Source organism: Martes martes (assembly GCF_963455335.1).
Source record: "Martes martes genome assembly, chromosome: 8".
Classification (NCBI taxonomy): domain Eukaryota; kingdom Metazoa; phylum Chordata; class Mammalia; order Carnivora; family Mustelidae; genus Martes; species Martes martes.
The window spans coordinates 121,001,894-121,014,082 of NC_137895.1; positions in this window are offsets into that span (position 1 = coordinate 121,001,894).

Genomic DNA, 12,189 nt, shown 5'->3' on the forward strand with positions numbered 1-12,189 from the left:
TCTTTTGTGATCTGTTAAGTCTAAATCAGGTTTTTTTAATGCATTGTTTGAGGGAGATGCCGGATACTTAATAGATTTGTTATAAAACTAATGTTATAATTAAAAGCTCCATCCTTTTTTTGAAATTGAAAAAAAAATGTCATGTTATAGACCAGGGAAGTATAGTAACTCTCAGCATAGAAGTAAGCAATCCCAAGCTCATCATAGAATTAGTTTATTGGGTCATTTTTCAACTTGATCATATCTAAAGAGAGAATTCTTGTGGATCTTGACTTTTTTCTCCCTTTTAAAACAATGTTATGTTTATAGTTCATTCTAGCTAGAAACTTTGTGAAATGTATGGAGAGTAATTAGTATTGTTTTTATAACTAGTCATTTAATGAAAAGAAAAATAAGATCCTAGAAAAATAAGTAAGAATGAGAATGAATAAGTACTATGTTTGTGGGGCACCTGGGTGGCTCAGTTAAGCATCTACCTTCAGCTCAGGTCATGATCCTAGGGTCTGGGATCAAGCCCTGTGTCATCCGGGCTCTTCCTCAGCAGGGAGTCTGCTTCTCCCTTTTCCCTTTCCCCCACTTCTTGCTTGTTCTCTCTCTCAAATGATTTTTAAAAGTCTATTAAAAAAATACCATGTTCATGCTGATAATTCTCAAATTTGTATCTTTAGCCTTAACTTCTGCTTGGAACTTTTAACTTGCCTACTTGACTGCTCTATTTGAATGTTTCATAGATAACTCACATTTAACGAAATAGAACATAGGCTGGCCCCCACGCTATTACCACTCTGGTCTCCATTTTGTCAATGGCAACATGAGCTATGCAACCATTCACTCTAGACAACTTGGAGCCATTCTTACTTCATCTCTATCCCTAATGCTCTGTATCTGTCACCAAGTTTATTCAATTCAATTCCCCAAATAAGCCCTTGGTCTTATCTATGTCTTTCTCTTTTTATGGCTGCTCCCTAGTCCAGCCCTCATTATATCTTGCCTAAAATACAAAAGCCTGCTACCTGATCTCCCTGTTTCTGCTTCTGTTGTCCTCCATTTGTCCTCCACTTTGCAGCAAGTGGCTTTATTAAAATGAGAGTCATATCATGTCACTCCACAACTCAACACCTTTCAATAGCTTTAAATTTCATTTAGGAGACCACTCAGCATTCTTACCATGACTGGTAGGACCCATGTGATCTGCCCCTGACTTGCCACATGTTCACCACCCATACTCCAGCCAACTAATCCTCTCTCAGCATTTTGGAAAGTAGAACTCTTTCACCCCAGGGACTTTGCACATATTGATCCCTCCACATGGAATGTGCTTTCTTCCCAGCTTCAAGATCTAGAGCTATTAGATCCTTCAGGTCATTTTCATTAAGGTAGTCTCTGATTCTGTTGGTCTTCAACCCAGCCTCCTGCTTGTTTCCATAACACTCATAATTCTTTAATATTTCCTTTATTTGTTTATTCCTTTCTCCTCCCTGCCCTCCTCCCCCACCCCATGTAACGAAGGCAGGAACCAATGTCTAGTTTGATTCATCAGTGAATTTCTGGTGCCTTCCACAGTCCTTGGCTCATGATGGTGTTTAATAACATTTGTTAACTCGACTGAATCAATGGAAGAATTTAAATATTAAAATATTAAAAGAGAGCAACAGGCAGAATCCAGAGGAGAGCTAACATCAACTTTGAGGGGGCAGGATATAAACCTACCAGGAAATTCAAAAGAAGCAGTCAGAGAGGAAGGATGCTGCTAGAATATTCTGAAAGCCAACCAAAGGATGCATTTCAAGAAGGAGGACTAGGGAGGAGTAGGCTTGGCCAGATGCTGCCAGATGTCAGGTGAAACATGGGGTGAGGCTGTCTACTGTATTTAGCATTACAAGGGTCATTTGTGACCTTGGCAATAGCAGTTTCAAGAAGACTGGTAAAGGAGAAGAGAAATCAGGCACAAGTTACTGGAGGGAAAGATTTCAGTATGATTGAGTTAAGAAAGGACCTAGGAGAGAAGGAAAGTCTAAGAGCCAGCAGTGAGAGGCTATGATCAATGAAATACACACCCCATCCCCCATCATCCACTTCCATGGAACCCAAAGCCCATGGAGGAAAGAAGAGACTTCTCTAGAGTCACTGTGAAAATCACCTGGGAGGTTTTTTGTTTTTTTTTTTAAAGATTTTATTTATTTATTTGACATAGAGAGAGAGATAACAAGTAGGCAGAGAGGCAGGCAGAGGGGGAGGGGGAAGAAGGCTCCCTGCTGAGCAGAGAGCCCAATGTGGGGCTTGATCCCAGGACCTCGAGATCACGATGTGAACCGAGGACAGAGGCCCAAACCACTGAGCCACCCAGGCGCCCCAAAAATCACCTGGGAGGCTTTTAAAAGTACCAATATCCTTGGCCCTACCCTAATTCAATTAAAGCAGATCTGTAGGCATGGGGTCTAGATAGGATATTTTTATAAAGCATCCAGGCTCTTCGAATGTGCAGACCATGGTGGAGAAATGCCAGTTTAAGTAACTGTTTTTACCTTTCTTTTGTGTGTTGAAATAGCACTTGCAATTGGGGGAGGTTTCCTAGTTGGGCAAACACTGAGTTAGGGTGGCTGACAGCTGCCAGCAGGAAGGGGTGAAGAAGTTAGTGGGTACCTTTACCTTTATCCAGCCGAATTGTTTTAAATCCATGCATACATTCATTTATAAAAATGTGGTAGAATACACATAACATAAAATTGGCCACTGTAACCATTTTCATGTGTGGAGTTCTGTAGTAAGTATATTTACATTGCTGTGCAACCAATCTCCAAAACTCTTTTATCTTGCAAAACTAAGACTCTATGCCCATTAAATACCTTTCCATTCCCCTAACCTCCAGTCCCTGAAACTACTATGCTACTTTCTGCCTCTATGAATTTGACTTCTCTAAGTAGCTCATATAAATGAAATCATGCACATTTGTTCTTTTGTGACTGCCTTATTTCACTTAGCATAGTGTTCTCAAAGTTCATCCATACTGTAGCATGTGTCAGAATTCCTTTCCTTTTTTTTCTTTTTTTAAGATTTTATTTATTTATTTGAGAGAGAGAGCACGAGTGGGAGGAAGGGGCAGAGGGAGAAGCAGACTCTGTGCTGAGTGCAGAGTCTGATATAGGGCTCCATCCCAGGACCCTGAGATCATGACATAGCAGATGTTTAACTGACTGAGCCACCCAGGTGCCCCAGAATTCCTTTCCTTTTAAAGACTGAATAATATTCCATTTATGTATAGATGACATTTTGTTTATCCATTCATTGGTCTTTGGACACTTCATTGCTTCTACTCTTGGTGATTGTAAATAATGCTGTAATTAGCATGGGTATAAAAATATCTCTTCAAGACCCTGCTTTTAATTCTTTTGGGTAATTCTCAGAAGTGGGGTTGCTGGATCCTATGGTAATTCTATTTTTAATTTGTTGAGGGACCATCACACTGTTTTCCACAGTGACTACAGCATTTTATATTCCCACCAGCAGTGCATAAGAGATCTAATTTCTTCACATCCTTCCCAAAACTGTTTTTTGTTATTTATTTTTTGATAGTAGCTACTTAAAATGTGTGAGGTGGTTACATCATTCATTTTTACTTTTGCTATTTTTTATTTTTTGTTTCTTTTTTTGAAGATTTATTTATTTATGTGAGAGAGGGCACGGATGAGTGGAGGCGAGGGGCAGAGGAGAGACTCTTCAAGGAGAGTCCCTGTTGAGCACAGAGAATCCCACAGGGCTCAATCTCACAATCCTGAGATCATGACCCAAATTTTGATATTTTTTTTTAAAGATTCAGATCTTTATTTATTTGAGAAAGAGAGAATGTGCCTGCAAGTGGAGGTAGGGGAGGGGCAGAGAGAGAGAAAGAATCCACGTTTAACATGGAGCCTGAAATGGGGCTCGATCCCATGACCCTGAGATCATGACCTGAGCCGAGATCAAGAGTGAGACACCTGGGGTGCCTGGGTGGCTCAGTTGGTTGGGCATCTGCCTTCAGCTCAGGTCATGATCCCAGAGTTCTGGGATCAAGCCTGGTGTTGGACTCCCTGCTCAGCTGGGAGTCTTCTTCTCCCTCTTCCCCTTACCCCACTTGTGCTCTCTCTCTCGCTCACTCTCTTAAATAAAATCTTTGGAAAAAAAAAAAAAGTGAGACACTGAACCAACTGAGCCACACAGGTGCCTGCACTTTGACTGTATTTGAGAACTTCTTTTTTAAAATTATTTTTATTAACATGTAATGTATTATTTGCCCCAGGAGTACAGGTCTGTGAATCATCAGGCTTATACATTTCACAGCACTCACCATAGCACATACCCTCCCCAATGTCCATAACCCAACCATCCTATCCCTACTCCCATCACCCCTGAGCAACCCTCAGTTTGTTTTATGAGATTAAGAGTCTCTTATGGTTTGTCTCCCTCCCGATCCCATCTTGTTTCATTTTTTTCCTTCCCTACCCACCACAAACCCCACCCTGCCTCTCAAATTCCTCATATCAGAGAGATCATATGATAATCGTCTTTCTCTGGTTGACTTATTTTGCTCAGCATAATACCCTCTAGTTCCATCCATGCAGTTGCATATGGCAAGATTTCATTTCTTTTGATGGCTGCATAGTATTCCATTGTATATATATACCACATCTTCTTTATCCATTCATCTGTCAATGGACATGTAGGTTCTTTCCATAGTTTGGCTATTGTGGACATTGCTGTCATAAACATTCAGGTGCACATGCCCCTTCAGATCCCTACATTTGTATCTTTAGGGTAAATACCCAGTAGTGCGATTATTGGGTCATAGGGTAGCTCTGTTTTATTTAAGAACTTCTTAAGTGAGGCTATACCAGGTGGTGTTGGATTTTTCAATGGATCTCCACCCTGGGGGAGACTAGGATTGGGTAACTCAGACTTCAGTAAGGCTCTGTCTCTCCTTTTCTTGTAGAAGTTTTTGACATCTCAAAAATAAAGAAAAACAGTTACAAATCATGTCCTCTGATAGGGTTCTTCCTCTCTGGGGAAGACATGTGCACACAGCCCTGTCTAAAGGTTTCTCTCACTCTGAATCCTAGAGAGGTGTGAGGAGGGCAGATTCTATTTCTCAGTGCTGCTCATTTCTGGGCAAATCTTTGCTGCTCATTTTACATAAGATCCAAGATAACCAGAGGCTTACAAAATGTGCAAGGGAACAGAGAGGCCAAGCTGTTGACTCCTTTCTTTGGCCTCATCTGTAGAGGACAGTGTCAGTCTGGGAGAGAAAATCATGATGTCTGCTGAGTTCAGGGTTGGAGGCTTTAAAAGTTAAAATATTTTTTGAGAATCTATGTACCTTACTACTACTCTATTATAACCCTGTTGACTTTAGCAAGCAGGACACATTTGATGAAAAAAATGGAAGGAAAATATTAAGTTTGTGTTATGAAATTTTCTGTACCCAAGAGACTATGAAATCTGACTACCAGATATCTATTTAGATTACAGAAATGTGAACCCCTGCATTCAGGATCTAACTTTTGTTGCAAAAGGTTGAGTTGCCCTTGCCTTTCTCAACACTCCCTTACCTGCCTCTCAGAAAAGCCTGCACAGGCTAAGCTATTAGACCAAGGAAGTGCTGGAAGGTTTATGTCTGCTCATGAGCCAGAATAAAGTGTGACTCCCCATGGGGTCCCCTCAGAAATCTTATTTATATGTCATCCAAGGACACCTTGAGAGTTGAAGGTAGATGGCAATTTGGGCTCAGTGATAATTATTTTGTTCAAGGGCATTTCCAGTCTCTCTCCTCCACTTGATTTCACACAGACCTCACTATTTTACTAGTGCCCAAGTCAACTTGCCTTTTGTTGGCGCCCACGGAGAATAAGGGATTCCCATAGAACATGCTGTACGTTTCATAGTACTTAGACTGCTGCATGCTGTTGGACTTTTTGTCAGGCTTTTCTCTGACAAACTGTGATTGTGGGCAGAGATCATGCTCCATTCATCATTGTCTCACCAGCATATGGTGATGTAGGCATGCTCAATAAATATCTGAGTATGATACGATGTAAATATGCAAATAATGCCCAATGCTCATTTAGCACTTCCTATGTGCCATGTACAATCATTAATTGTACTAGTATTTAATTTAATTTGGGTAGACCCTCATAACAGCTCTATGAAGGCAAGAGCTGTTCCTCTTCACTGAGAAAACTGATAGAAAGTTTAAGGAAGTCATCCAAGTTCACACAGCTAACAAGTAGCTGAACAAGGAATGGAGCCTGGGCAGTCTGGCTCTTGAGTCAATAAGCTGACTTTGAAAAAAATAAAAAAGGAAAGGAAGTAGGGAAAACAAGGGTTTTTAGCTGTCTGAACTCCCTTCCTGGGCAAGAGGGAGCACAGGTCACCAAAGGCAAATTAGGAGCTGGCCATGAGGTGGCTCCCGCGTGGAAACCCAAAGAGAAGGCCAGTGCGCTGGCCCAAAGGCACCAGCAGCAAAGCAGTGTTCACCAAGACAGCCCCCCAGAGCCGGGGGTCATAGTGGTGGGGGTGCGAGGCTGGTGGACGTCCAAGCTCCACCCACCCCTCCTTTTCCAGATGACTCTTCTCCCTGGGGCCATTGGGTAGGGCGTGATATCAAGGATTTCAAGCTGAATTGCCAATTTCAGTACTGAGAACAACGAGTCAGGTATTTCACTGTGTTTGTTACATTTGTCATCATCATGAATGAATAGATAATGCATATATAGTGTACACAAATTAAAAGATTCAAGAGGATGGTGAACCCCCACACTGCCCACCCCTACAACCCCCTCCCTTACCCACTGGCGACCACAGCTGGACATTTCTTGTGTATTCTTCTAGAGATCAAATATATATATATATATTTATATATATGTGTGTGTGTATATATACACACACACAAATATGTATAGATACACATACACACATTATTTATATATGCACAGCATTTCTCTGGAAGAATATATAGGAAACTTTCAACAGTAGTATTTATACACACACACACACACACACAAACACACACACGTGTGTGTGTATATATAGGAGTGTCCACTCATCCATTTTCATCTTTCTAAGGTTTTCTTCCTTTTTTTTTTCACACTGCTGTCCCTTCTCTGTTGTCTTTATTTGATGTATTATGCTTCTTTTATTTAAAAAATCCTCTGTTGTCATTATAATGGAGTTTGAAGGAGAGCTCTGAGATAAACACATACCACATTTAACCGGAAGTCTTGTTAAAAGGTAATGATGGAGCACAGCTGAGACAGACCCAGGATTGGGCAGCCACAGATAATCTATGGGAAGCTGGGTCAACTCAAAGAAAGCAATCTAACAAAATCCTGGTTTTAATAATAATAACAATAATGTTCATTTCACATTATCAGTGCTGGCTGATGTACTTTACACAGTCTCTCTCATTTAATCCTCACCTAAAATAGGTACTAAATCATCAGCAGCATTTCAGAGGTAAGGACCCTGAAGCTTACAAAGATCCAGCAAACTGGCCAAGGTCATAAATCTCACAAAGGACAGAGCCCAGGATTTAAATTAACATCTGCCTGAAACCTTTCTCTTAACTCCTGGGGCTGCGTGTTCTATACTCTCCTGGCTTATTCCTGACCACTATGAATAGGTTGACTCAAACTTCAGTTTTGTGAATGAATGTATGTCCATGAGGACAGGATATGCTGAATGTGATTTTCCACGGTCTGTTGTTCTCTTCAAATGGCATTTGAAAAATAAGATAATTCTAATTATCTTAGAAACTGGTTGATGAGAACCCGTTTGACCTGAAGACATCCCACCCGACGCCTCCAGTATCCCCCTGTTTTAGCCTTAATCTTTGTACACTCTCAAACTGTAAAGTCTAAAGAAGTTCAAGTGGGACATGCTGTGTAGTTTCAAAATGAAGCTGAGGTTCCAGAAGTTCTTAATAGAACAGGAAACTGGTTTCAATAATACTATATTAATACATAGTTAATTTTATCTGTCAACTTGACAGGGCCATGGGTTACCCAGGTAATTGGTTACACATAAATTCTGGAAGCATCTGTGAGGGTGTTTCTGGATGAAATTAGCATTTGAAATCAGTAGACCAAGTAAAGCAGATTGACCATCTTAACATAGGGCTCATCCAGCCGGGTGAGGGCCTGAACAGAAAAAGGTGAAGGGGGAATTCATTCTGTTTGAGGGTCTCTGAACTGGGATATTGGTTTTCTCCTGCCTTAGGACTTGGACTAGAACTTATACCATCAGCTCTCCTGGTTCTAAGGCCTTTGGACTAGGTGTCTTGGGACCTCTTATCTTCCATAATCACATGAGCCAAGTCCTTACAATCAATCAATCAATATCTATCTATCCATCCATCCAGCATCTCTCTAAACTTTATCTATGTATCTCCTACTGGCTCTCTTTCTCTGGAGAAAGTGACTGATCTAATGAGATGGGAGGTCCCGAAATACTGTGAATAAGGCCACTTCCCTGCACGGCCCTAGGGGGCACCATTCACCTCAAGGATTATGGGAATGCTACTAAGTGAAGTTGAGACTTCCACTCTCATGAATCCAGGGCTCTTTACCAGCAGTCATGGGACCCCAACGGGGCTTCTCTTTATAATACAGAAATGCCGTCCAGTTCAAGGAAGGTCTGATCGAGGTGTTTGCAACGTACCCTTCACAGCAGGAACCCTGGGACACAGCAGTTATTTGAACAAAGGTGTTCAGCTCATCAAGCGAGGCCCAGACCATAACTGGAGGTTTTTTGGTTTTGTTTGTTTGTTTTCTTCATTTCATCTATAGAAGAGGAGGATTGTAAGTAGACCAAGAGATCAGAGGAGCATGGCTCCCCAGGATACCATTTCCTCCTCTCAGCACCTTTTCATCACCTTGTCATCTTGACCATGACTTTTTCTCTTTCAGTGTTTGAGCTCATTTCTTTTAAGCTAGTCCTCTCCTTCCCTGGTGGCAGGTCTCCTGATCACATCCATTTTCTTTTATCCATACAGGGATCACACAGTTCTAATCTACTTTTCCTTCTCTGGCTCATTCATTCAATTATTCATTGATTCATCCATCAGATATTTATTCAGCATCTACCATATGCAAGGTACTTTGTGTGAAAACTGGGATACAGCAGGGACAGGAAGGCATAGTCCTTTCAGCTACGGACCTTGGTGGACTGCAGGAAAGACAGAATTTTAAAAAATGATTTCATTATTGAAGCAAGCATAATGGAAGGAACTTATGGGAGGTCATGAAGGTACATATTGGGATCAGAGAAGGCTTGAGAAAAATTAAAAAGGGTGGGATGAGTCAGAGTTCAGGGAAACTGATCATTGGAGGACTGGGGGCGTGGGCAGGGAAGAGCATGTGCGGAGAAGGTACAGAAGTGAAAAGGTATAGAGTGAGCAAGGGGGTAGGCCATGCTTGGGCTGAGGCTGCCCCATTTCTTAGCTCCCAGTCTTTGCAAATGCCTAGTTGAGATTTTTTCTTTTTAATTTTCCATTCAAATCTCCAAAGTTTAATTAAGAAGGAGATTGCTGGGGGGTGGCTGGGTGGCTCAGTGGGTTAAAGCCTCTGCCTTCGGCTCAGGTCATGATCCCGGGGTCCTGGGATCAAGTCGAGCCCCGCATCAGGCTCTCTGCTCAGCGGGGAGCCTGCTTCCCCCTCTCTCTCTGCCTGCCTCTCTGCCTGCTTGTGATCTCTCTCTCTGTCAAATAAATAAATAAAATCTTGAAAAAAAAAAAGAAGGAGATTGCCAGATGGAATTATTTTTCTCACTGGATGTAGTCCATTAAAAATTAAGTCCTACCTTCTCTCCTTAATCAGAGCTGAGTGATTCCTCCACACACGAGAACAGAGGACAGGCCCTGAACCACACTGTAGTATTGTTGTTTGGGGCTGGGCTGAGGTGTCCCAATAGAACAAGGGCCCGGGAAATCGGAGTGGTGGTTGTTGTATTTCACACAAACTATAATGGTAACTTGCACGTAGCAGATTCTAAACAGCTGCTAGCCCAACTGAATTAATATGTGTTGATCTCAAGGTTTTCTGGAAATTATCTCTAGAAAATTAATTATTCAGGGAACCATTTTCTCAGTAAACGATAAGGACAACTTCCATTTTCTAACATTAACTCTTCCGGGATTATTTTTCTCCCAAACAACCCTCTCTATTCCCTCCCCTATTCTCAACCAGAAGCCGGAATTTCAGTGCCCCTTTGCCTCAGAGATGGTGAGAGAAACATATACATCACCACAGCTTGGGACAAGTAGGATAAAAAAGTATATCAGGCACAGGTGATGAGGATTCTACTGCGGCGTGGGAATCATGGGAGGCTTTTACAAGAAAGGGGTGTCTGAGCTGGGTCTGAGGGAAAGCGACACAAACAAAAGGAACAGAGATGTGGCAGCGGAGGGGAGAAAGGGCCATTTCCGCTGGACAGAATAGCATGAATACTAGAAGCTGGAGAAGCTCCAGGTAAGAGAAGTGAAGGAAAGTGGCCTGGAGAAGGAGACGAAGAAAGAGAGGCTAGCGAGGGACTTTCCGTGGAATTATTACTGTAGAGCTTGCGTAATAATTGCAGAGCGATGACAGTCCATTTAATGAACTCACAGCTGTGCCAGCTACCAAAATGCCATGAAGGCAGGTGATAGCCCCATCTTAAAAATGAGGAGAAGGCTCGGGGCACCTGGGTGGCTCAGTCGTTAAGCGACTGCCTTCAGCTCAGGGCATGATCTCCAGGTCCTGGGATCGAGCCCCACATCGGGCTCTCTGCTCAGCACAGAGACTTCTCCCTCTGCCTGCTTCCCCTACTTGTGCTCTCTTTCTCTCTCTCTCTCTCTCTGTCAGATGAATAAATAAAATCTGGGGGGAAAAAGTGAGGAGAAGGCTCAAAGGGCCCAGAACATATCCTACATGGGGCCAGTATTTTTTCCCCAGGTCTGTCTGATTCCTATTATCACCACGCCTTGCTTTAAAGAACTCTAAAACCATCCTGGCTGGCGGTTTTAAAAAAGGATTTCAAAGAGCCCTCAGCTGTTGTGGAGTTCCACAAACAATAAAAAATACTTTCCAAAACATAATTATCACTCTTCTCAAATTCATATATTAGGCTTCCTCCTCTAAAAAAGCGTTTTGATGCTAAAATAAATAAATGAATGAGAAAAGGAAAATCTTTGATTTATTCCAATCCTCTTTTAAAAATGATTTTCCCCCATTGTGCAAAATTATACATTTACTATAAAAAAATGTGGAAAACAAAAAAGGAGGAAAACATCACCTATATTCCTACCACCAGTGAGGAAACATTACTACTTAATTTATAGTAATATTCTTGCCATGAATATATTTGCCATAGTTATGATCTCTATAACATTATACATGAATGTGTAAAAATAACTTTTTCTTATTATACAATTTGCCTAATGACTGGATAAATATTGCAAAGATCTCTTTCCTACTGAGAATAAAATCTACCAAATAAATAAACACGGAACAACTCATTTTGTAGAATTCTTGTGAAGACCATTAGTTAAGTCAATATAAATAGTGTTGAATCATTCTTTCTGGCAATAGTTGAGTTCAAAAAAATTTTTAAATTGTCATTAACTTAAAGGATATTCAAAAGATAGAAATTTCAGCAGGTCACATAATTCTGAAATACCCATCTGTTGACACTAACCTCTTAATCTTAAGAGCAGGCTCAAATGTTAAACCAGGATTCTGCCACTTTTCTAAAAATATTCTAGAAACTTCAATGGTTTTGGTGTGTGGAGTAAAAAATTAGTTTGAGGGTTAGGTACCTTAATATCTTTTCATCTCAAATTACAAAGGATTAGTTCATTTTAGAAACAAGCGAGGAAGACATTAAATTAAAAAGGAAAAAATTCCCAGTGTGTTAGACTGGCACTGAAGATGCTGGATAAATATTAGATGTTGAATATATTCTTTGTCATATTTGTGGCTAACCCCGGAAAGTCTGGGAAACAAGTGAAGTTGGGGTGTGGCTGAAAATGGAGAAAGATGTTCCACTGTCTCCACTTCCCCGGAAAAGAGTATGGATGAAAAATACAACGTTTTGGAATGTGAACCGTAGTAACTCCCCAAGCTTCTCCCACCGACATGTTATGCCCCCCTCAGGGATCCCCACAACCTGGTACTCACCTCCTTC